Source organism: Cyprinus carpio, chromosome A18 (genome assembly GCF_018340385.1).
Source record: "Cyprinus carpio isolate SPL01 chromosome A18, ASM1834038v1, whole genome shotgun sequence".
Lineage (NCBI taxonomy): Eukaryota > Metazoa > Chordata > Actinopteri > Cypriniformes > Cyprinidae > Cyprinus > Cyprinus carpio.
This window is the reverse complement of record NC_056589.1, coordinates 11,520,576-11,539,420: the sequence shown is the minus strand read 5'-3', so window position 1 is coordinate 11,539,420 and position 18,845 is coordinate 11,520,576.

The following is an 18,845-nucleotide window of genomic DNA, read 5'->3' as shown; positions in this document are numbered from 1 at the left end:
AGACACAACTTTTTCTAAAATTTTAGACATAAATGGAAGATTTGAAATGGGTCTGTAATTTGCCAGTTCACTTGGATTTAGTTGTGGTTTCTTAATAAGCGGCTTAATAACCGCCAGTTTGCATGGTTTTGGGACCTAGAGCTAGAGACCTAGAGATAACTACGAGTTAATAATATTGAGAAGTGGTTCTTCTGCTACGGGATAACAACTCTTTCAGTAATTTAGTGGGTACAGGATCTAATAAACATGTTGTTGGTTTAGATGCAGTGATAAGTTTATTTAGCTCTTCCTGTCCTATAGTTGTAAAGCACTGCAGTTTATCTTTGGGTGCGATAGATAAAAGGAAAAGTATTAGACGCTGTAGAATCTACATTTGTTATTGTATTTCTGATGTTTTATCTATTTTATCAGTGAATAAATTCATAAAGTCATTACTATTTAACTGTGAGGGAATATTTAGATCGGGTGGCGTCTGGTTATTTGTTAATCTAGCCACTGTGCTAAATAAAAACCTTGGATTGTTTTGGTTATTTTCTATGAGTTTGTGGATATGCTCGGCCCTGGCAGTTTTTAGAGCCTGTCTATAGCTGGACATACTGTTTTTCCACGCAATTCTAAAAACTTCCAAGTTAGTTTTTCTCCATTTGTGCTCAAGACTACGAGTTTCTTTCTTGAGAGCGTGGGTATTACTGTTGTACCATGGCACAGTACGTTTTTTCTCTAACCTTTTTTTAATTTGATGGGGGCAACAGCTTCTAATGTATTAGAGAAGATAGTGCCCATGTTGCCAGTCATTTTGTCTAGTTCATGTGTATTTATGGGTACACAGAGCAGTTGAGATAAATCAGGCAGGTTATTTGCGGATCTGTCTTTGGTGCCTGGAACAATAGTTCTGCCCGGACGATAACGCAAAGCTATATTAGTTATTATCATCAATACGCAAAATGCACGATACAAGGAAATGGTCAGTAACATCATCACTTTGAGGTACGATATCTATGTCAGTAAGATCGATTCCATGCGATATAATTAAGTCTAGCGTATGATTAAAACGATGAGTGGGCCCGGTGACATTTTGCTTTACTCCAAAACAGTTTAATAAGTTAGTAAACGCAAGTCCTAATGCATCATTTGTATTATCAATATGAATGTTAAAATCTCCGAAAATTAGCGGTTTATCAGCGGTAACCAACAGGTCTGAGAGGAAATCTCCAAATTCTTTTAGGAATTATGTATATGGCCCTGGTGGTCTATACACAGTAGCCAGAGAAAGAGATACAATAGATTTCTTTTGCATATCTGACAGTGTAACATTAAGCATAAGTATTTCAAATGATTTAAACCTTTATCCTGTTTTCTGGGTAACACTGAGAATATCACTATATATTGTTGCAACACCTCCCCTACGACCAGTCTGACGGGGCTCATGTTTATAACAGTAGTTTGATGGAGTAGACTCATTTAGACCAATATAATCATTTGGTTTTAGCCAGGTTTCAGTCAAGCAGAGTACATCAAAACTGTTATCTGTGATCATTTCATTTACAATGACTGCTTTGGGTGTGAGTGATCTAATGTTTATGAGCCCAAACTTTAAAAATTGTTTTTGTTCATTTATTTTACGTTTTTCTGGTTTAATCACGATAAGATTTTTTCTAGATCCTACATTAAATTTATATTTTGACCTCACTATTCGGGGAACAGACACAGTATTAATAGATTGGACAGCGCAAGTACTTCTAACATTTAAGCGGGTAGAACAAAGGGCATCATAGCAGTTATTTGAGAATTGGGTTACTAGTCAAATGGAGCGTAGAGTCCTGGAGATGTTGTCCGACAGGAGTTCTGCTCCGACTCTGCTGGGGTGCAGGCCATCAGCGCGAAAAAGCCTAGGTCGCTCCCAGAAAGATTCCAATTATTAACAAAGAGCAGTTTCTGTTCTTTATACCATGACAATAACCATTCATTTAGAGCAAAAAGTCTACTGAACCTATTACAATTAACAGAGCTATTACAATTATTATATAATGTTCAAACTGCAAGAATCAAGTTGTTGCCAAAACCAAAGAAATCAAGAACTTCAAATAAAAATGTGTGGTTTACAGTATCAAATGCTTTATAATAATCTATAAAAATATGTAACTATCATCATTTAAAAGAAAGAAAATTGTAGTCAATCAAATGTAATATTAATCGAATATAAATGCCAATATATCTACCACGTAAGAAGCCAGATTGACAATCATCTATAATTTCCTTTAAAACTAACTTTAATCGACTTGCAAATATATGTGAAAGTTATATGTCTCCAATTTTCTTTATTTAATAGTTCTTTACCTGGCTTAGGAATCAATGTAATCAATCCCTGTAACATAGTTGGCAACATTACTTCATTTTGCAAAATTTCTTTGAAGTCATATAAAAGAAACTCTAAGATATCTTCTTTGAACTCTTTATAAAATTCACAGGTCAGCCCATCATTACCTGGTGCTTTATTATTTTTAAGCTTTTCAATGCTTTTATAAATTTCTTCAAGAGTTATGTCTTTATCACATATGTATTTAGAATGATGATCTATAGTTTTCGCATTTTCTTTAAGTGAATCTAGAAAAAAAAACATTACCTAAATTGTTATTTTGGGCATATTACTTTTCATAAAATGTAACAACATAATTAGATATTAATTTTGGGTCCACTATAAGAGAATCGTTAATCTTGAGTTTCTTTAAAGAGAAAAAATCTAAAAAAAAAAATTCTTTCTAGATTGAAAAAAATATTTCGAATTTGATTCACCTTTTTCTAACCACTTTCTCCTTGACCTTATAAATGCACTTTATATTCATAGATTTGTTCTAATTCAAATTGTAATAGATTTTTATCTTGTTCACTTTCTATTTGTTTCTCATATATCAATTATATTTCGAATTAAACTATTTACTTTGTTTCTTTTGGTTTTGGCTATTTCTTTACTTCTTGCAAATCTTCTAACTTCATTTCATAATTTACCAATTTGTTCCATATAAGTCTGATATTTTAGCATTATTGTAACATCTCTTTATCACACTTTTAACATTATCCTTTGTTAACTTCCTGTGCAAGGGAATGTATTATCGCGAGAGTCTGCGTGACTGTCTGCGAGACTGTTTTCTACTGGAGTTGGGTTTTTGCTCGCATGGAGGAGCGGGAGAAATAAAACTTTTGTGGAACTACGTCGTGTCTGTGGCTATTTTCATGGTAGCAGAGGATGGTTTCCAACTATAGAGTGCCGCCTAAGCTTGACGAAGCCCGACCATACGAGTGCTGGAAGAATGAAATTAGTATTTGGAAACTTGTTACGGACTTGGACAAGAAAAAGCAGGCACTCGCAGTGGTGTTGGGGCTCGAGGGACGAGCCAGAGAGACCGCTTTGGAAATACCTGCGAACGATCTAAACGAAGACGACGGTATGGAAACCTTGCTAGCAAAGCTGGACGAGGTATTCTTGAGAGAAGAAAAAGACCGCGCTTATGAAGCGTTCTCTCATTTCGACTCGATTTCCAAAGACAGCGCGGTGTCCATGGCGGACTACATCATAGACTTTGAGCAGAGATACAACCGCATGAAGAAGTACAACATGACCCTGCCTGACGCTGTGTTAGCGTTTAAACTCCTGGACACGGCATGTCTTGAGGAGAAGAGTAGGCAGCTAGCACTTACAGCGTGTACAGATTTGACATTCGCATCCATGAAGTCAGCGTTGAAGCGGATTTTTGGAGGAAAAACCAGTGGAGCAAGCGGCAGCAGCGAGACTCAAGACGCGGCGTTTTTCATGGAGCAGAGGCCATCGGGTAAATTCAGACGGAACAACGGCCCGTTACAGAGCAGACAGCGGCAGCCGCAGCAAGGTACAAATCCACTCGACAAATATGGTAAGCGAACAAAATGCGTAATTTGTAAGGGCACGTACCATTGGGCCAAAGACTGTCCTCATCGGAGAAATGAAGTAAAGCTAGCAGAAGATGAAAATGTCGAAGAGTGTAACATAACACTGTTTACAAAAGTCATGACTGACTCTGAGATCTTCCTAACTGAATCACTGGGATCAGCTATCATTGACACCGCATGCACACGTACTGTTTGTGGTGAAAAGTGGCTGGATAATTACATGAAAGACCTGATCCAAAGCCAAATAAACAAACTGATGCAAACAGAATCTTCAACCTGCAGACCTTTCAGGTTTGGTGATGGTCAGGTGGTACACTCCAACAGAAAGGTGAAGCTTCCCGCTAAGATCGGACCAACAAAATGTCACATTGAAACGGAAGTTGTTCCTGTTGATATTCCTCTACTGCTGAGCAAAATGGCTTTAAAGAGAGCAGGAACTGTTTTAGACATGGAGAATGACAGAGTTGTCATGTTCAAGCAACCAGTGCCTCTTGAGCTCTAGTTCTAGTTCGGGACACTATTGTGTTGACATTAGAGATGATAATACTGAAGCGGACACCAATGAAAGTGAAGTCCTTGTCGTCACAGCAGAGATGTCTACAAAAGAGAAACGTAAAGTTCTCCTGAAGCTTCACAAGCAGTTTGCAGACCGGCTGCAGAGGCTCATCCTCAGCTCTGGAAATACTGACAAAGACTGTCCAGTTATTCTGCAAGAGATCATCCGTGACTGTGAGGTATGTCAAAGATATAGCAGAACCAAGCCCAGGCCTGCTGTTGGTTTGCCTTTAGCCTCAGAGTACAATAAGACGGTGGCAATGGATGTAGGTGTTGTGGAACATGGATTATGGTAAATTGTTATCTTCGAGCAGAATAGATATTCTAGATCTGAGAGACATTGTGAGAACAAAGAAAGCCTCGGAGATTGTCAACTCCTTTATTCACTTGTGGATAAGTGTTCATGGTGCCCCTAAACAAATATACACTGACAACGGTGGCGAGTTCAACAATGAGGAGATAAGGGAGATGGCAGAAAAATTCAACATTGAGATGAAGACTACGGCGGCATACAGTCCTTGGAGCAACAGGCTGCTGGAGAGACACAATATGACACTGACTGAGATCCTCCTGAAGGTGAAAAAGGAAAACGGGTGTGGCTGGCAGACTGCTCTAGACTGGGCTCTAATGGCCAAAAACAGTATGATCAATGTGCATGGTTATAGTTCACACCAGCTTGTGTTTGGTCACAGTCCTAATCTTCCCTCCATTTTGGTTGATAAACTGCCTGCTCTAGAGGGCACTTCTATGAGTACTAGAGTAGGACAGCACCTAGCAGCATTGCATGCTTCCAGAAGAGCATTCACAGAGGTGGAATGCTCAGAAAGAATAAGAAGAGCTTTACGAAAGCAGCTCAGGCCTACAGATGAAAAGTATGAGACAGGAGACAGAGTGTACTACAAACGAGCAGACAGTACAGAGTGGAAAGGCCCTGCTGTAGTTATCGGTCAAGATGGCTCTGTAGTGTTTGTCAGACATGGTGGGATTCTTGTCAGAGTACACCAGTCCAGGCTGAATAAAGTTAATGCACAGGATGAGGATAAACCTGTACTACCTGATATTCCTGAAAATAGTAAAGAAAATGAAAACGTAATACACACTGATGTGTCAGAGAATTCAGATGATGAAATGAGTGTTAATAGAGAAGTGCAAATCCCTGAAAACACAGAAACAGATGATAGAGAAGACGTGAGACAAACTAATGAGACAGAGAGTGATGCTACTAATATAGTGGGTTCCACTGGTGTCAAACTGAGAACAGGTCAGACAGTTACATTTACAAACAGAGATGATGGTACTAAACACACTGCCAGAGTTTTAGGCAGAGCAGGAAAAGCAAAAGGGCAATATAAAAACTGGTACATTGTGCAGTATCTTAAACCAAATGGCAGTGAGGGTCAAAAGGAAGCTTTAGACATGTCACATGTTGATGAACTTTTCACTGAATGTGAAAACACCGATGTTGATGTACTTATTACCAAAGACATCTCTTTTGATGCTGCTAAACAGCAAGAGATTGAAAACTGGCAAAATAATAATGTTTACGAAGAGGTCACAGACAAGGGTCAGAAATGCATCTCTACTAGATGGGTCTGTACGTTGAAGGAAACGTCTAATGGTATTGTTCCCAAAGCTCGCCTTGTGGCGAGAGGTTTTGAAGAAGTCAATATTCATGAGTTACAAAAAGATTCTCCCACATGTGCATCAGAGTCACTCAGGCTGCTGTTAGCTGTTATTTGTCAAAACAAATGGCAAGTGAATTCTATGGATATTAAGTCCGCTTTTTTGCAGGGAATGGAACTCTCAAGAGACATTTACATTCGTCCCCCACCAGAAGCAGGCGTGGACAATGCGGTGTGGAAACTAAAAAAATGTGTGTATGGACTTGCAGACACTTCCCTCTACTGGTACAACAAGGTCAAAGAACTCATGCTGAACAGTGGTGGTAAAATGTCACGGGTCGGTCCTGCAGTGTTTTATTGGCAGAATGAGCAGTCTGAGGTGACAGGAGTACTGGCATGACATGTGGATGATTTTTTTTGGCCAGGTTCAGAGCACTTTGTTACTAATGTCATTCCTGTACTTAAATCTGCATTTCACGTGGGTCGTGAAGAGCATGAGAGTTTTTCATATGTGGGGATGAACATTGCTACTGTGGGTGGTGTAGTGCAGGTGCATCAGCACAGTTATATTGAAAACCTACAACCAGTTCACTTACAGGCAGCACGTGCTGTACAGAGAGAGGCTCCACTAAACGAGAAAGAAAGAGAACAACTCAGATCCAAAATAGGACAGGTTCTGTGGGTTGCTAAACAAACAAGACCAGATGTTATGTTTAACACATGTAGCCTAGCATCCAACATTAAGAATGCTACTGTTCAGTCCATACATGAAGTGAACAGAGTTATCCGTAAACTTAAGTCAGAGAAGGTCACACTTAAGTTTCAACACTTGGGCAACAGTGATGATTTGAGTTTGGTGGTTTATAGTGATGCTTCACTTGGCAATCTTCCAGATGGAGGTACACAGGGAAGGGCTTTAATTGCCCTCATGGAAAAAACAGGAAAGTTCTCTCCACTGTTTTGGCAATCTAAAAAAATCAGACGTGTGGTAAGAAGCACACTGGCAGGAGAAACCCTTGCCATGTCAGATGGTATTGACAATGCCATGTTCTTGGCTATGCTCTACTCCGAGCTTACCACTGGTAAAGCTGATCTTAATGCTCTCCCCCTTATTTGTGTTACTGATAACCATTCCCTGTTTGACGCTCTTAAGTCTACAAAACAGGTCACAGAGAAGAGACTAAGATTAGAAATAAGCGGTGTCAAAGAGCTCATACATGCTAACAAAATCAAAGAAGTGCGTTGGTCAACAGCCAAGTCACAACTTGCTGACTGTTTGACGAAGAAAGGTGCTTCCTCACTTATGCTTCTTAAAGCGCTGTATGAGGGTGTATGGAAACTGTAATATCTGGTCCATTGAGCATTTATCTTGGTACAGTTTTTTTTGTTTAAATACTCAAACTCACTTAAATGTTAGTGTTCTAAAAATGTTTTTATTTGGTGACAATGTTTTATATGTCAAAGTCACCCATTCATTCATTTTTTTTATTTAAAGAAGAGAGGGAGATTGTTAACTTCCTGTGCAAGGGAATGTATTATCGCGAGAGTCTGCGTGACTGTCTGCGAGACTGTTTTCTACTGGAGTTGGGTTTTTGCTCGCATGGAGGAGCGGGAGAAATAAAACTTTTGTGGAACTACGTCGTGTCTGTGGCTATTTTCATCCTTAAACTGAAATTTCCAGTAATTGACATTAGATCCTCGAGTTCTTGTATCACCAAGGCTGATAACTAAAGCCGCGTTTCCACCGCAGGAACTTTACCCAGGAACTAGGGACTTTGGGCTGATACTCGATGTGTTTCCACCAGAGGAACCAGGAACTAAATAAAGTTCTGGGTAAAAAAATGCCCCTCAGAAAGTCCCTGCTGGTGAGGTAGTACTTTTTCAAAGTTCTGGAACTTTCGGGGGCGGGACTTGGGCGCTAAACACGCTGATTGGTTGAGTTCATGCAGCATTGTGATTTCAACCACCATTTATTCAGATCATTTTCAAAATATTACTGTTATCGTGTCATGAAATGTAGTTTTAAAAGTATTTCAGGCAAGAATATAGTTGTTTAAAACTCAAATCTTTGGTTTATTTATAAAGACAGCGCCTATTTAAAAATGTGTTTCACTGATTTCGGAGACGGTCAACTCCACGCAATCAGCGGGAGCTTAGTGGTCATGTATCCACGGAGAGCGGCCTCACCTCGGCTAGTCCTTCTGACATGTGCCGCTGGCTCTGATGTCTCTTTAGTGATTATACATAAAATATAATTTGTTTTGAGTAAATCTAACAGGTAATCTTTGGTCTGTATTCAACTTATCTATATGTTAAAATGAAAATAAAAAAGGCTAATTGATATAATATTTTGTTTCATTGTAATGGCTGTATATATACACATTTCCCTGAACTAAGCACATTTCTGCGGCTATTATTATCTTCAAATGAAAACGCAAGGAGGCAGTGGTATTTCATATTATATTTCGTTTTATTGTAAATATACATTAAGGGAAAATTGCAGTAGCCAAGGCGAGCTGACTGATGTTATGAAGTACGCTGCTGTTTGCAGAATTACGTCGTCGTGGACATCACACTCCGGAGTCGAATGCGCAAAGTCCGAATTACCAAGGATGCAAGTCCAAAATCAGCTTACTTTGTATTGAGAAACGTGCGCAGACCTACGTCACCAGTCTAGTTGCCTAATCTTCCCGGTACGTTAGACCGCGGTGGAAACGCAGAAAGCAACAGGTCTGGGGGGGGGTCTGGGGTTCCTGGTACAAATGTTCCGGGTAATTTCGGTGGAAACACGGCATAAATGGATCATTCCATGGTCACTGAAGACTGAAGGCACTATGCCAGTCTCTTTAGTTTGATTCCCAAGTTCCTCAGATGTTAACCAAAAATCAATTCTAGATTGTATAGATCTATCCTTATTACTCCAAGTAAAGTCTATCTTATCAAGATTTCTGTGCCTCCATTCATCCCGACAATTTAATTGGGAACATAAATAAAATATATCAGTATATTGGGACTGTCTACTGATACGGGGAGGAAAACAATCCAAAAATGGATCATTAATAGTGTTCCATTCACCACCTAAAATCAACTGGGCAGATTTTTAAAGAAATCCACAATTTCTTCTCTAGAATGTTGTAATAACCCGTTTTGTAGAGTATAATTGTCACCAGAGATGTTCCCCAAAATTGTAAAAATTATCATCTTCTACAACTAAAAACAACTATCTTCCACTGTACCACGTGCGTGTCGTCAAATAAAGGGTGCCAGAAGAAAATCCAAAGAGAGAGGTTTTAATGATGATAATGGTGAAAAAACACATACAAAACTCAACTTTACTTAACACTATGATACTTTAACTAAACACTCTGATACTTCAGCGACTGACAAACTAGAACTAAACAGACCAGGCTTATAAACACAAAGGACGTAATCAGGAGAACAGAAACAGGTGGGGAGTAATCAATTAACTAAACAAAAAATGGAAAATGACCAAATAAGGAAAACTCAAAAGGAACAAGAGAATAGGAGTTCATGACTGTGACATCCACAAGAGTGAGCTTTAATTAAAAAAAAAATTCCCTTTATAATTACCTTTCAAAACTGCAACCCCTGCTGATTTATTACTCCCATTTGCCAACCAGATATTTTCCAAAAAACAAAATCAGAAGTTACTGCATGAGCTTTCTGTAAAAAATAAAAGTCAGCCTTGAATCTTTGAAGGAATAAAAAAATAGCTTAAATCTTTAAAAAATCAAGAATGCCATTAACATTGAACGACTATAAACATAAAGACATAATCTCTTAATAGATTACCGAAATCAAATGTTTTCCAATCACCCAAGAACAACATTCACATAAATAACCTAATTGTGTCACAAAAAACCAAATGGCCTATACAACATTTTCAAAATTGGAAGTAAAAGAAAACGAATAATTCAAAAATTACTTATAATATACTATCCGTCATATAAATAAAGCAATATAAGGCTTCAGTTATATTATAACCCTTATAAAAGACAAATGTGTAATGTTACATTTTACTTTCAAGCTATTAGAAAGGATATAACATTTACCCTTTACCTCAGAAAACTGAAACATCTGCTTCAACATCAGTCATACTTTATCCACGGATTTCTTTGCCATCAATTATAGTTTTGGCACCGACAAAAAAATGCCTTTTTCACTTGTTTGTGCATAGCTTCAATTTGAGGCCAAAGTCTGTTACGTGTGGCTTTGTCTTTTGTTGTTAGGTCCTCTCCAAATCGTAACTTTCTAGACTGAAGATACTCTGATCCCTTCTAACTCTTCCACGGGAGCTCCCTGGCTGATCTCGCCGTAAACCTCAAGATGACAGGTCGAACCTTCTTGGCGCTTTTCCTTCCGGCATGATAAACAACATCAATGTGATGAGGAAAGTTATCTGCAGCCTCCGGTACCACGGCGCGGCATACGTCTATCATTCATTGTTTGACATTCTCTCCTTCTTGCTCTTTTAGACTGTAAAGCCTTAGATTCCATCTCCTTTGGTATCTTTCAGCTTCATTCACTCTTTCTTCCAACTCTGAAATTCTCTTCTGATGTTCTTCATTTACTTCATTAAGAGTCACAATGTCTTTCTTAACATCATGCATCTCTTTGAAGAGAAATTCAGTAGCTTCTTTGAAAGAGTTTATGCATTCTCTGTTTTGTTTGATCTTGTGGTGTATGGTTTCGGTATTTTGAATCATTTTTCCCACCAATATTTGCAAGATGTTATTCTGTACCTCAGCAAGCGTTGGCTCTCATTTACTTTTCTTGGGATCTGGCATGCATAGCTTCGAACCTGGGACCAGAGTTAACTTTAGCTCTGGACTACTGCATCGAGCATAGGAATGAGTCTCCATGACATCCATTTTTCGATTGTCAGCAGAATGACCTCTTCCCAAACCAAATTTTCCATTGTCTGTATTTCGCCCTCGTCTCTTTTCTGCCATTACATCATATGACCGAAGGCCCTGTTGAAAAAAACAGCATATACTGGTTAGGTATGTTTTGACGCTGGGATGCTGGTTTATGCTAGTCCTTTGTTGGTTTAAGTTGGTCCATTGTTGGTTTATGCTGGTCCTTTTGCTGGTTTATGCTGGTCCTTTGCTAGTTTATGCTGGTCCTTTGCTGGTTTATGCTGGTCATGTGCTGGCAAAGAACCAGCATAAACCAGCAAAAGGACCAGTACATCAGTTAAAGGACTGTAAAGTTGCTCAGTGGGTGTGAAAAACGAATACAACTCTTAACATCAAAAAACTCCATTTGCATCAGACGCCATTTTGGCTCGCCTCCCGACATGTCTTATTTACGTTACTTCAGGAGAGTTAACTTTGTGGCTGCGCTTGGGAAAGAAAGCACACGAGATGCACACTTTTAGAAGAAATGGTTAAAAAATTAACCATTTGAAGTTCCTGAAGATTACAACTGCTGGGGAACCTTAAAGGTTCATTTTTTAACCTTTTCTTCTAAGAGTGTGCATCTTGTGTGCTTTCTTTCCCAACCACAAAGGAACCTTCACTTAAAGGTGCATTAATGACCCTCATCAGTTCCTTTTTGAACTTTTTTCTAGATAGCAATAACATTATTATTAGGGGCCAAGCACCGAAGGTGCGTAGGCACCTATTGAAATCGTTGGCATTATTATTAGGGGCCAAGCACCTATTGTATCTGTTAGCGTGATTTTTTTTTCTTCCGCCGCAAGTCTATGGCAGCCCATAAAACCGCTTGCGAGAAAGTTGTGAAATTTGGCACACTGATAGAGGACAGTGTCAACATTAACCATAGCAAATTTGGAGTCTCTAACTCCAACTCTCTGGCGCCACCACTTGTCCAAAATTTCAATATTTTTACGCTAATAACTTTTGAACCGTAAGGCACAGAAGGAAAATTATTTTTTCCTCTGAATCCTTGGCTGACGCCGAGTCGAATGGACCCCAAAATTCAAAAATCGCCAGGTTTAGTTTTTGCGCTATTTTCAATTGTTCGAAAAACCTACTTTTTTGAACTCATCCTAGACAGTTAGTCCGATTTTCACGAAAATTGGATCAGATCATCTTCAGACCATTCCGGCCAAAAGTTATGGAATTCAAGTTGATTCGTCCAACCGTTCTCGAATACCACGAGAACAAATTCTACAAAAAGCACGCAAAAATGCTTGTGAGGCTATATCTCCGCAACGGATTGGCCTATTGAGACCAAACTTGGAGTGATTTATAACAAGCATGACCTGAGACTACCTGCAGTGTTTTGGCACTGTGCCCTCTAGTGGTCAGGAGATATGAAAAATGCATATTTTTGCTCATAACTTCTGAATGCTTTGGCCAAAAATCACAAATCACAATCACTGGTCTCATTAGATTTGGTGCATCATGCCGAATTGAATGATACCTAGTTTTCCAATGTCAGCCATTTTGGTCGTCTGCCATTTTGAATTATGTTCTAAAATGCTATATTTTACAAACGCATTAGCGTATCTTTAGGAAACTAATTACAAAAATCTTCAGCTCCATACCCTCATGGTACTCAAAAAGTTTTGGGGCAGCGCCACCTTGTGGTCAAAAGTTATGATGAAATTTAGAAAAATGCTAATAACCTTTGCTTACATTAGCCTATTGTAATCGTATTTTACCAATATTTGCTGAACTTCCTGTCCACCATTTTGATTCATGTTGACAACCTACTTTTTCGAACTCCTCCTAGACCATTTGTCCGATTTTCACCAAATTTGGCTCGGATCATCTTCAGACAAAGCTGGCAAAAAGTTATGGATTTCGTGTTGCTACACACAACGGTTTTCGTTTAGCGCATGAACAAATTTGCTGAAAAGATGCCAAACTGCATCTGAGAGCTGTATCTCTGTAAAGGTTTGACATATTTACACCAAACTTTGTATGTGCCATTGTCACCTCACACTGACCATTGCACATCAATTTGGTAATTTGCCACCTATTGGCAAAGAGTAATAAACCATTCATTAACCATTAATAATTACATTTATAAAAATGCTAATAACTTTTTATTGCATTAGCCTATTGCAATGAAACTGGTCTCAAAATATTCCATGGCTTATGCTGACAACATATATGCCAAATATGCCAGAGTAAGCTGAACTTCCTGTCCGCCATTTTGATTTATGTTGAAAACCTACTTTTTCAAACTCCTCATCAACCGTTGGTCCAATTTTCACCAAAAACGAGTTAGATGATCTTCAGACTGTGCTGAAATTTATTTTATGGATTTTGTGTCAATAGACAAAACCGTTTTCACATACCACAGCAATGAATTTCAGGCATAATGCCAAAATTACACTTCATCTCTGCAATGCTTTGCCATACTGACACCAAACTTTGTGTGTGCCATTGTCACATCACACAGAACACAACAAAATGATTTGATTACAGCGCCACCTGTTGGTCAAAAGTGATAAGCCATTGTAAGGGAAACAGGTCAATTTAGCTCAAAGGGAATCATTTAAGATTTTAAAGGGAATTTGAACAGTTTCACGGCTGATCAATGAAACGGCCAGCGATTCACTGAACGAGCCGTTTAACATCAAATCTGCGCTGGATATTAATATCCAAAGTATAGTGAAAACACTATTAATTAGCACAGTAACAAGATCGGCAGTTTAAGACATTAACTTGTGAGCACAAAACACAAGATACTTCTCTTTTCAATATAAATAAGGCTTTATTAGATAAATCTAAGACATATAAACTAATCTAACACATAAGCACACGCACTCACACATTCACACAAGTTGCAGGAAGATAGAAAGTTAGGAAAGAATGAGTTTAAGAGGATGAAAATGTGAAATCCCAAGTTTACAGCAATACGTGAAATTGCATAGACATGAACAACCATTAATCACTTAATTAACCCTCGCACTGAGTTCCTCAATGAGGTTAAAATTATATTAGATAACACCAGTACAGATGTGAGTCTGGAGGTTACTTGCGTTGCCTGTGTAACGGGGTTCCCTTTGTTGTCTCTGAAAAGGGGGTTTCCCGAAGTTGCTGATTGGATGGAAGTTCAGTAGTCGTTGAAGTGACGTCTTGGGAAGCCCGTGGTTGGGCGTTGGCTGAAGATGCGGAGTTGTGGGCTGGTTGAAGTTTCAGACGGGCACTCGAGGTCAGACTCGGAGACACGGCGTTACAAAACTTAACTCAGAACACGAAACTCTCAAACGGAAAAGAAAAGAAACCAAAGTAAAAGAACAGAAGTAAAGTTTGACGAGACTAGGTGGTGTTTCTTCTCATTGTGGCTAAGTAGCAGCAGGCGTGCAGGCCGAAGCACGCTGGAACGGCGCTCGAAGAACGCTAAAAGTGATGACAATGCATGACTAAAAGCAGGCTAAAAGCCGGCATGACTGATAGCAAAAGCTAAAAGCAAACGCTAAAAGCTAAAAGCTAAAAGCAAAATTTGATGGTGTCCTGAGTATTTAAACTGGCCTTTTGGCCACACCTCAAATGTTGTCTTGACCAATTAGATATTGTCTTTTCTCGGTGTGTTGCATTGTTTGTCCCACCCATTCATAAATCATATGTTATCTTATCAAGCACGAGGTCCGACTTTTCCCGGTCTTGCAGGGTATAATTTGGACATGATTCCTATAACAAGAATATGATACATTTGATAAATAACTGATGGTCAGAAACGTTTCAAGCAAGAAGATTCGAACACACACATTCTAAACATGAATATGATCCCTTAAGCTATTCAAGAGTTATTTAAAAAGACATACACAATAAGTGATTAGAAACATTATAATCAAATGTGTGGGTTCATGTATGATATGGAGTTGAGCAATGGACTGATATCCATTTAGAAGTCTTTTTTGAGTTCATTTTGGTGCATATATGCATTGGAAGGCATTCTCTGTGCCATTCTGGGGAGAAAGGATATGTCCTGTGAAGACCAGAGGGTTTAACAGGTCTCCTTAGGAATTTCAGTCTGGTTTTGCTAGGTGGGGGGAAGTCAATCCAACGATCTTGTTTACTCTCATGGCTTTACATGTGAGGGTCAGACTGTCCATTTCTTTGATTACTTGCCCCAAATTAGACAATCTCTTCTTCGAATTGAAATTGTCAATAATTGTTCTAATGGTGTTAATGTTGAAAGCTGTTCTCTGAGAGAGTTGGTTGGTTATCAGACTGTGGTGCTGGGAGTTGATTTACAACATCCTGCCTTTCTGTGGAATTCGGCTCATGTTTCAACCAGGCTCCCGATCGAATCTTTAATTTGTCTGGTTCACGCTACACCATTTAATCATAATACTAGTGCTTGTATTTATGATTTTTCCGCCATTTCGATTACAATCATCCTAAAATTGCTGTAATTGCTCATTGTTGCATTTGGTGTGATGCTCCATGCCATGCTTAGATCCTCAATTTGCCGGTGGAGTGCTTGGCCCCATAATTGCTGCTTGCAGCAATATTTATTATTCTTGTTATTATTTTATTAATATTATACATTACTAATATAATTTGTCTATATAAACAGAACTCCATGATTGTCCATAAACTGTTTAATACATAAATATGTATTACAAACAAACAAACCAACCAACAAACATAAATAGATAAATAAAATAAACAACAATCAGTATCATGCATTTATATACATATACAGGTCCTTCTCAAAAAATTAGCATATTGTGATAAAAGTTCATTATTTTCCATAATGTAATGATAAAATTAAACTTTCATATATTTTAGATTCATTGCACACCAACTGAAATATTTCAGGTCTTTTATTCTTTTAATACTGATGATTTTTGGCATACAGCTCATGAAAACCCAAAATTCCTATCTCAAAATATTAGCATATTTCATCCGACCAATAAAAGAAAAGTGTTTTTAATACAAAAAAGTCAACCTTCAAATAATTATGTTCAGTTATGCACTCAATACTTGGTCTGGAATCCTTTTGCAGAAATGACTGCTTCAATGCGGCGTGGCATGGAGGCAATCAGCCTGTGGCACTGCTGAGGTGTTATGGAGGCCCAGGATGCTTCGATAGCGGCCTTAAGCTCATCCAGAGTGTTGGGTCTTGCGTCTCTCAACTTTCTCTTCACAATATCCCACAGATTCTCTATGGGGTTCAGGTCAGGAGAGTTGGCAGGCCAATTGAGCACAGTAATACCATGGTCAGTAAACCATTTACCAGTGGTTTTGGCACTGTGAGCAGGTGCCAGGTCGTGCTGAAAAACGAAATCTTCATCTCCATAAAGCTTTTCAGCAGATGGAAGCATGAAGTGCTCCAAAATCTCCTGATAGCTAGCTGCATTGATCCTGCCCTTGATAGAACACAGTGGACCAACACCAGCAGCTGACATGGCACCCCAGACCATCACTGACTGTGGGTACTTGACACTGGACTTCAGGCATTTTGGCATTTCCTTCTCCCCAGTCTTCCTCCAGACTCTGGCACCTTGATTTCCGAATGACATGCAAAATTTGCTTTCATCCGAAAAAAGTACTTTGGACCACTGAGCAACAGTCCAGTGCTGCTTCTCTGTAGCCCAGGTCAGGCGCTTCTGCCGCTGTTTCTGGTTCAAAAGCACACGCCTGTGCACGGTGGCTCTGGATGTTTCTACTCCAGACTCAGTCCACTGCTTCCGCAGGTCCCCCATGGTCTGGAATCGGTCCTTCTCCACAATCTTCCTCAGGGTCCGGTCACCTCTTCTCGTTGTGCAGCGTTTTTTGCCACACTTTTTCCTTCCCACAGCCTTCCCACTAAGGTGCCTTGATACAGCACTCTGGGAACAGCCTATTTGTTCAGAAATTTCTTTCTGTGTCTTACCCTCTCGCTTGAGGGTGTCAATGATGGCCTTCTGGGTTAACCTCTTACCCATGATTGCGGTTTTGAGTAATGAACCAGGCTGGGAGTTTTTAAAAGCCTCAGGAATCTTTTGCAGGTGTTTAGAGTTAATTAGTTGATTCAGATGATTAGGTTAATAGCTCATTTAGAGAACCTTTTCATGATATGCTAATTTTTTGAGATAGGAATTTTGGGTTTTCATGAGCTGTATGCCAAAATCATCAGTATTAAAACAATAAAAGACCTGAAATATTTCAGTTGGTGTGCAATGAATCTAAAATATATGAAAGTTTAATTTTTATCATTACATTATGGAAAATAATGAACTTTTTCACAATATGCTTATTTTTTGAGAAGGACCTGTAAATCATTTCCAATCAATGACTTTATAACCACAAACAATCTGGATTATATGTTTCTAATCGAAACATGGCTAGAAGACAGCTGCAGTGCAACAGTCCTCAATGAAGCAGCCCCTCCTAACTTTACTTTCATGAGTGTCTGCAGGAGTGTTAGGAGAGGTGGAGGTGTAGCTGCTCTATTTAAAGATGTCTATCAATGCAAGCAAGTGTCATTTGGTCAGTACTTGTCTTTTGAATATCTAGGGATTGTGCTGAAAGGTGCTCCATGCATTCTGTTTATCATTATTTACAGGCCTTCAAAATACTCTCCAGCCTTTGTTGAAGAGGTCACAGAAATGTTATCAATGATTTCCTTAGAGTTTGACTGTTTTGCTATTGCAGGGGATTTTAATATTCACATAGATAATGCAGAAAACAAAACTACAAAAGAAATGATAATGTTCTAAACACTTTTGACCTGATTCAGCATGTGCATGGACTCACACACAAAGGTGGACACACTCTAAATTTAATCATCAGTAGGGGTCTAAACATTTCATCCATTGTTATTTTCATCCATTGTTATCTGATCACTTCTGTATTTTCTTTGATATATAAATCTCTGCTACCACTGAATCTAGATCTGTCTCTGTCAGAAGGAGATGCATTAACGAGAACACTAGTGTGCTGTTTATGGTGGCTATATCTTTACCACCAAGCATTTCTGCAGACTCTGTTGATATTCTCCTTGATTCCTTTAACTCAAAAGTTAAGAATGTTATTGATGATATTGCTCCAATAATAGTCAGTAAGAAAACAAACAGACAGAAATCAGTTTGGAGAAGATCAACAGCAGTTCAGACTATGAAAAGACAATGCAGAAAAGCCGAGCAGATGTGGTGGAAGATGAAACTTGAAATTCACTATAGCATCTATAAGGACAGCTTTCATGCTTTTAGAGAATTTCTGAATTTCTTCTCAAACCTTATAAACAGTAACTTAAACAACACGCGTACTCTTTTTGCCACTGTTGAGAGACTGACAAACCCCCCAAGTCAGATTCCCAGTGAAATGCTCTCAGACAGCAAATGCAATGAGTTTGCGTCCTTCTTTTCTGAGAAGATCATCAATATCAGGAAGGTGATTAGCACATCCTCAAGCAATGCAGAGGTCAGACAGATTTGTCCACAATATCAAAAAGATACTATGTCTATTTTTGAAGCAATTGATAGCAAAATTTTGGAAGAAATAGTGCAGCACCTAAAATCATCAACCTGCTATCTTGACACACTTCCCACATCTTTTTTCAAAAGTGTGCTTAACTGTTTAGAAGCAGATCTCTTAGAAGTGGTGAACGCCTCACTTCTTTCTGGGACATTTCCAAACTCCCTGAAAACTGCTTTTGTTAAGCCCCTCCTGAAAAAGAGCAATCTTGATAACACCATTTTGAGCAATTATAGACCAATATCTAATCTTCCTTTTATAGGCAAAATTATAGAAAAGGTAGTTTTTAATACACTAGTTTTTATACAAATACTTAAACTCAAATGGATACCTG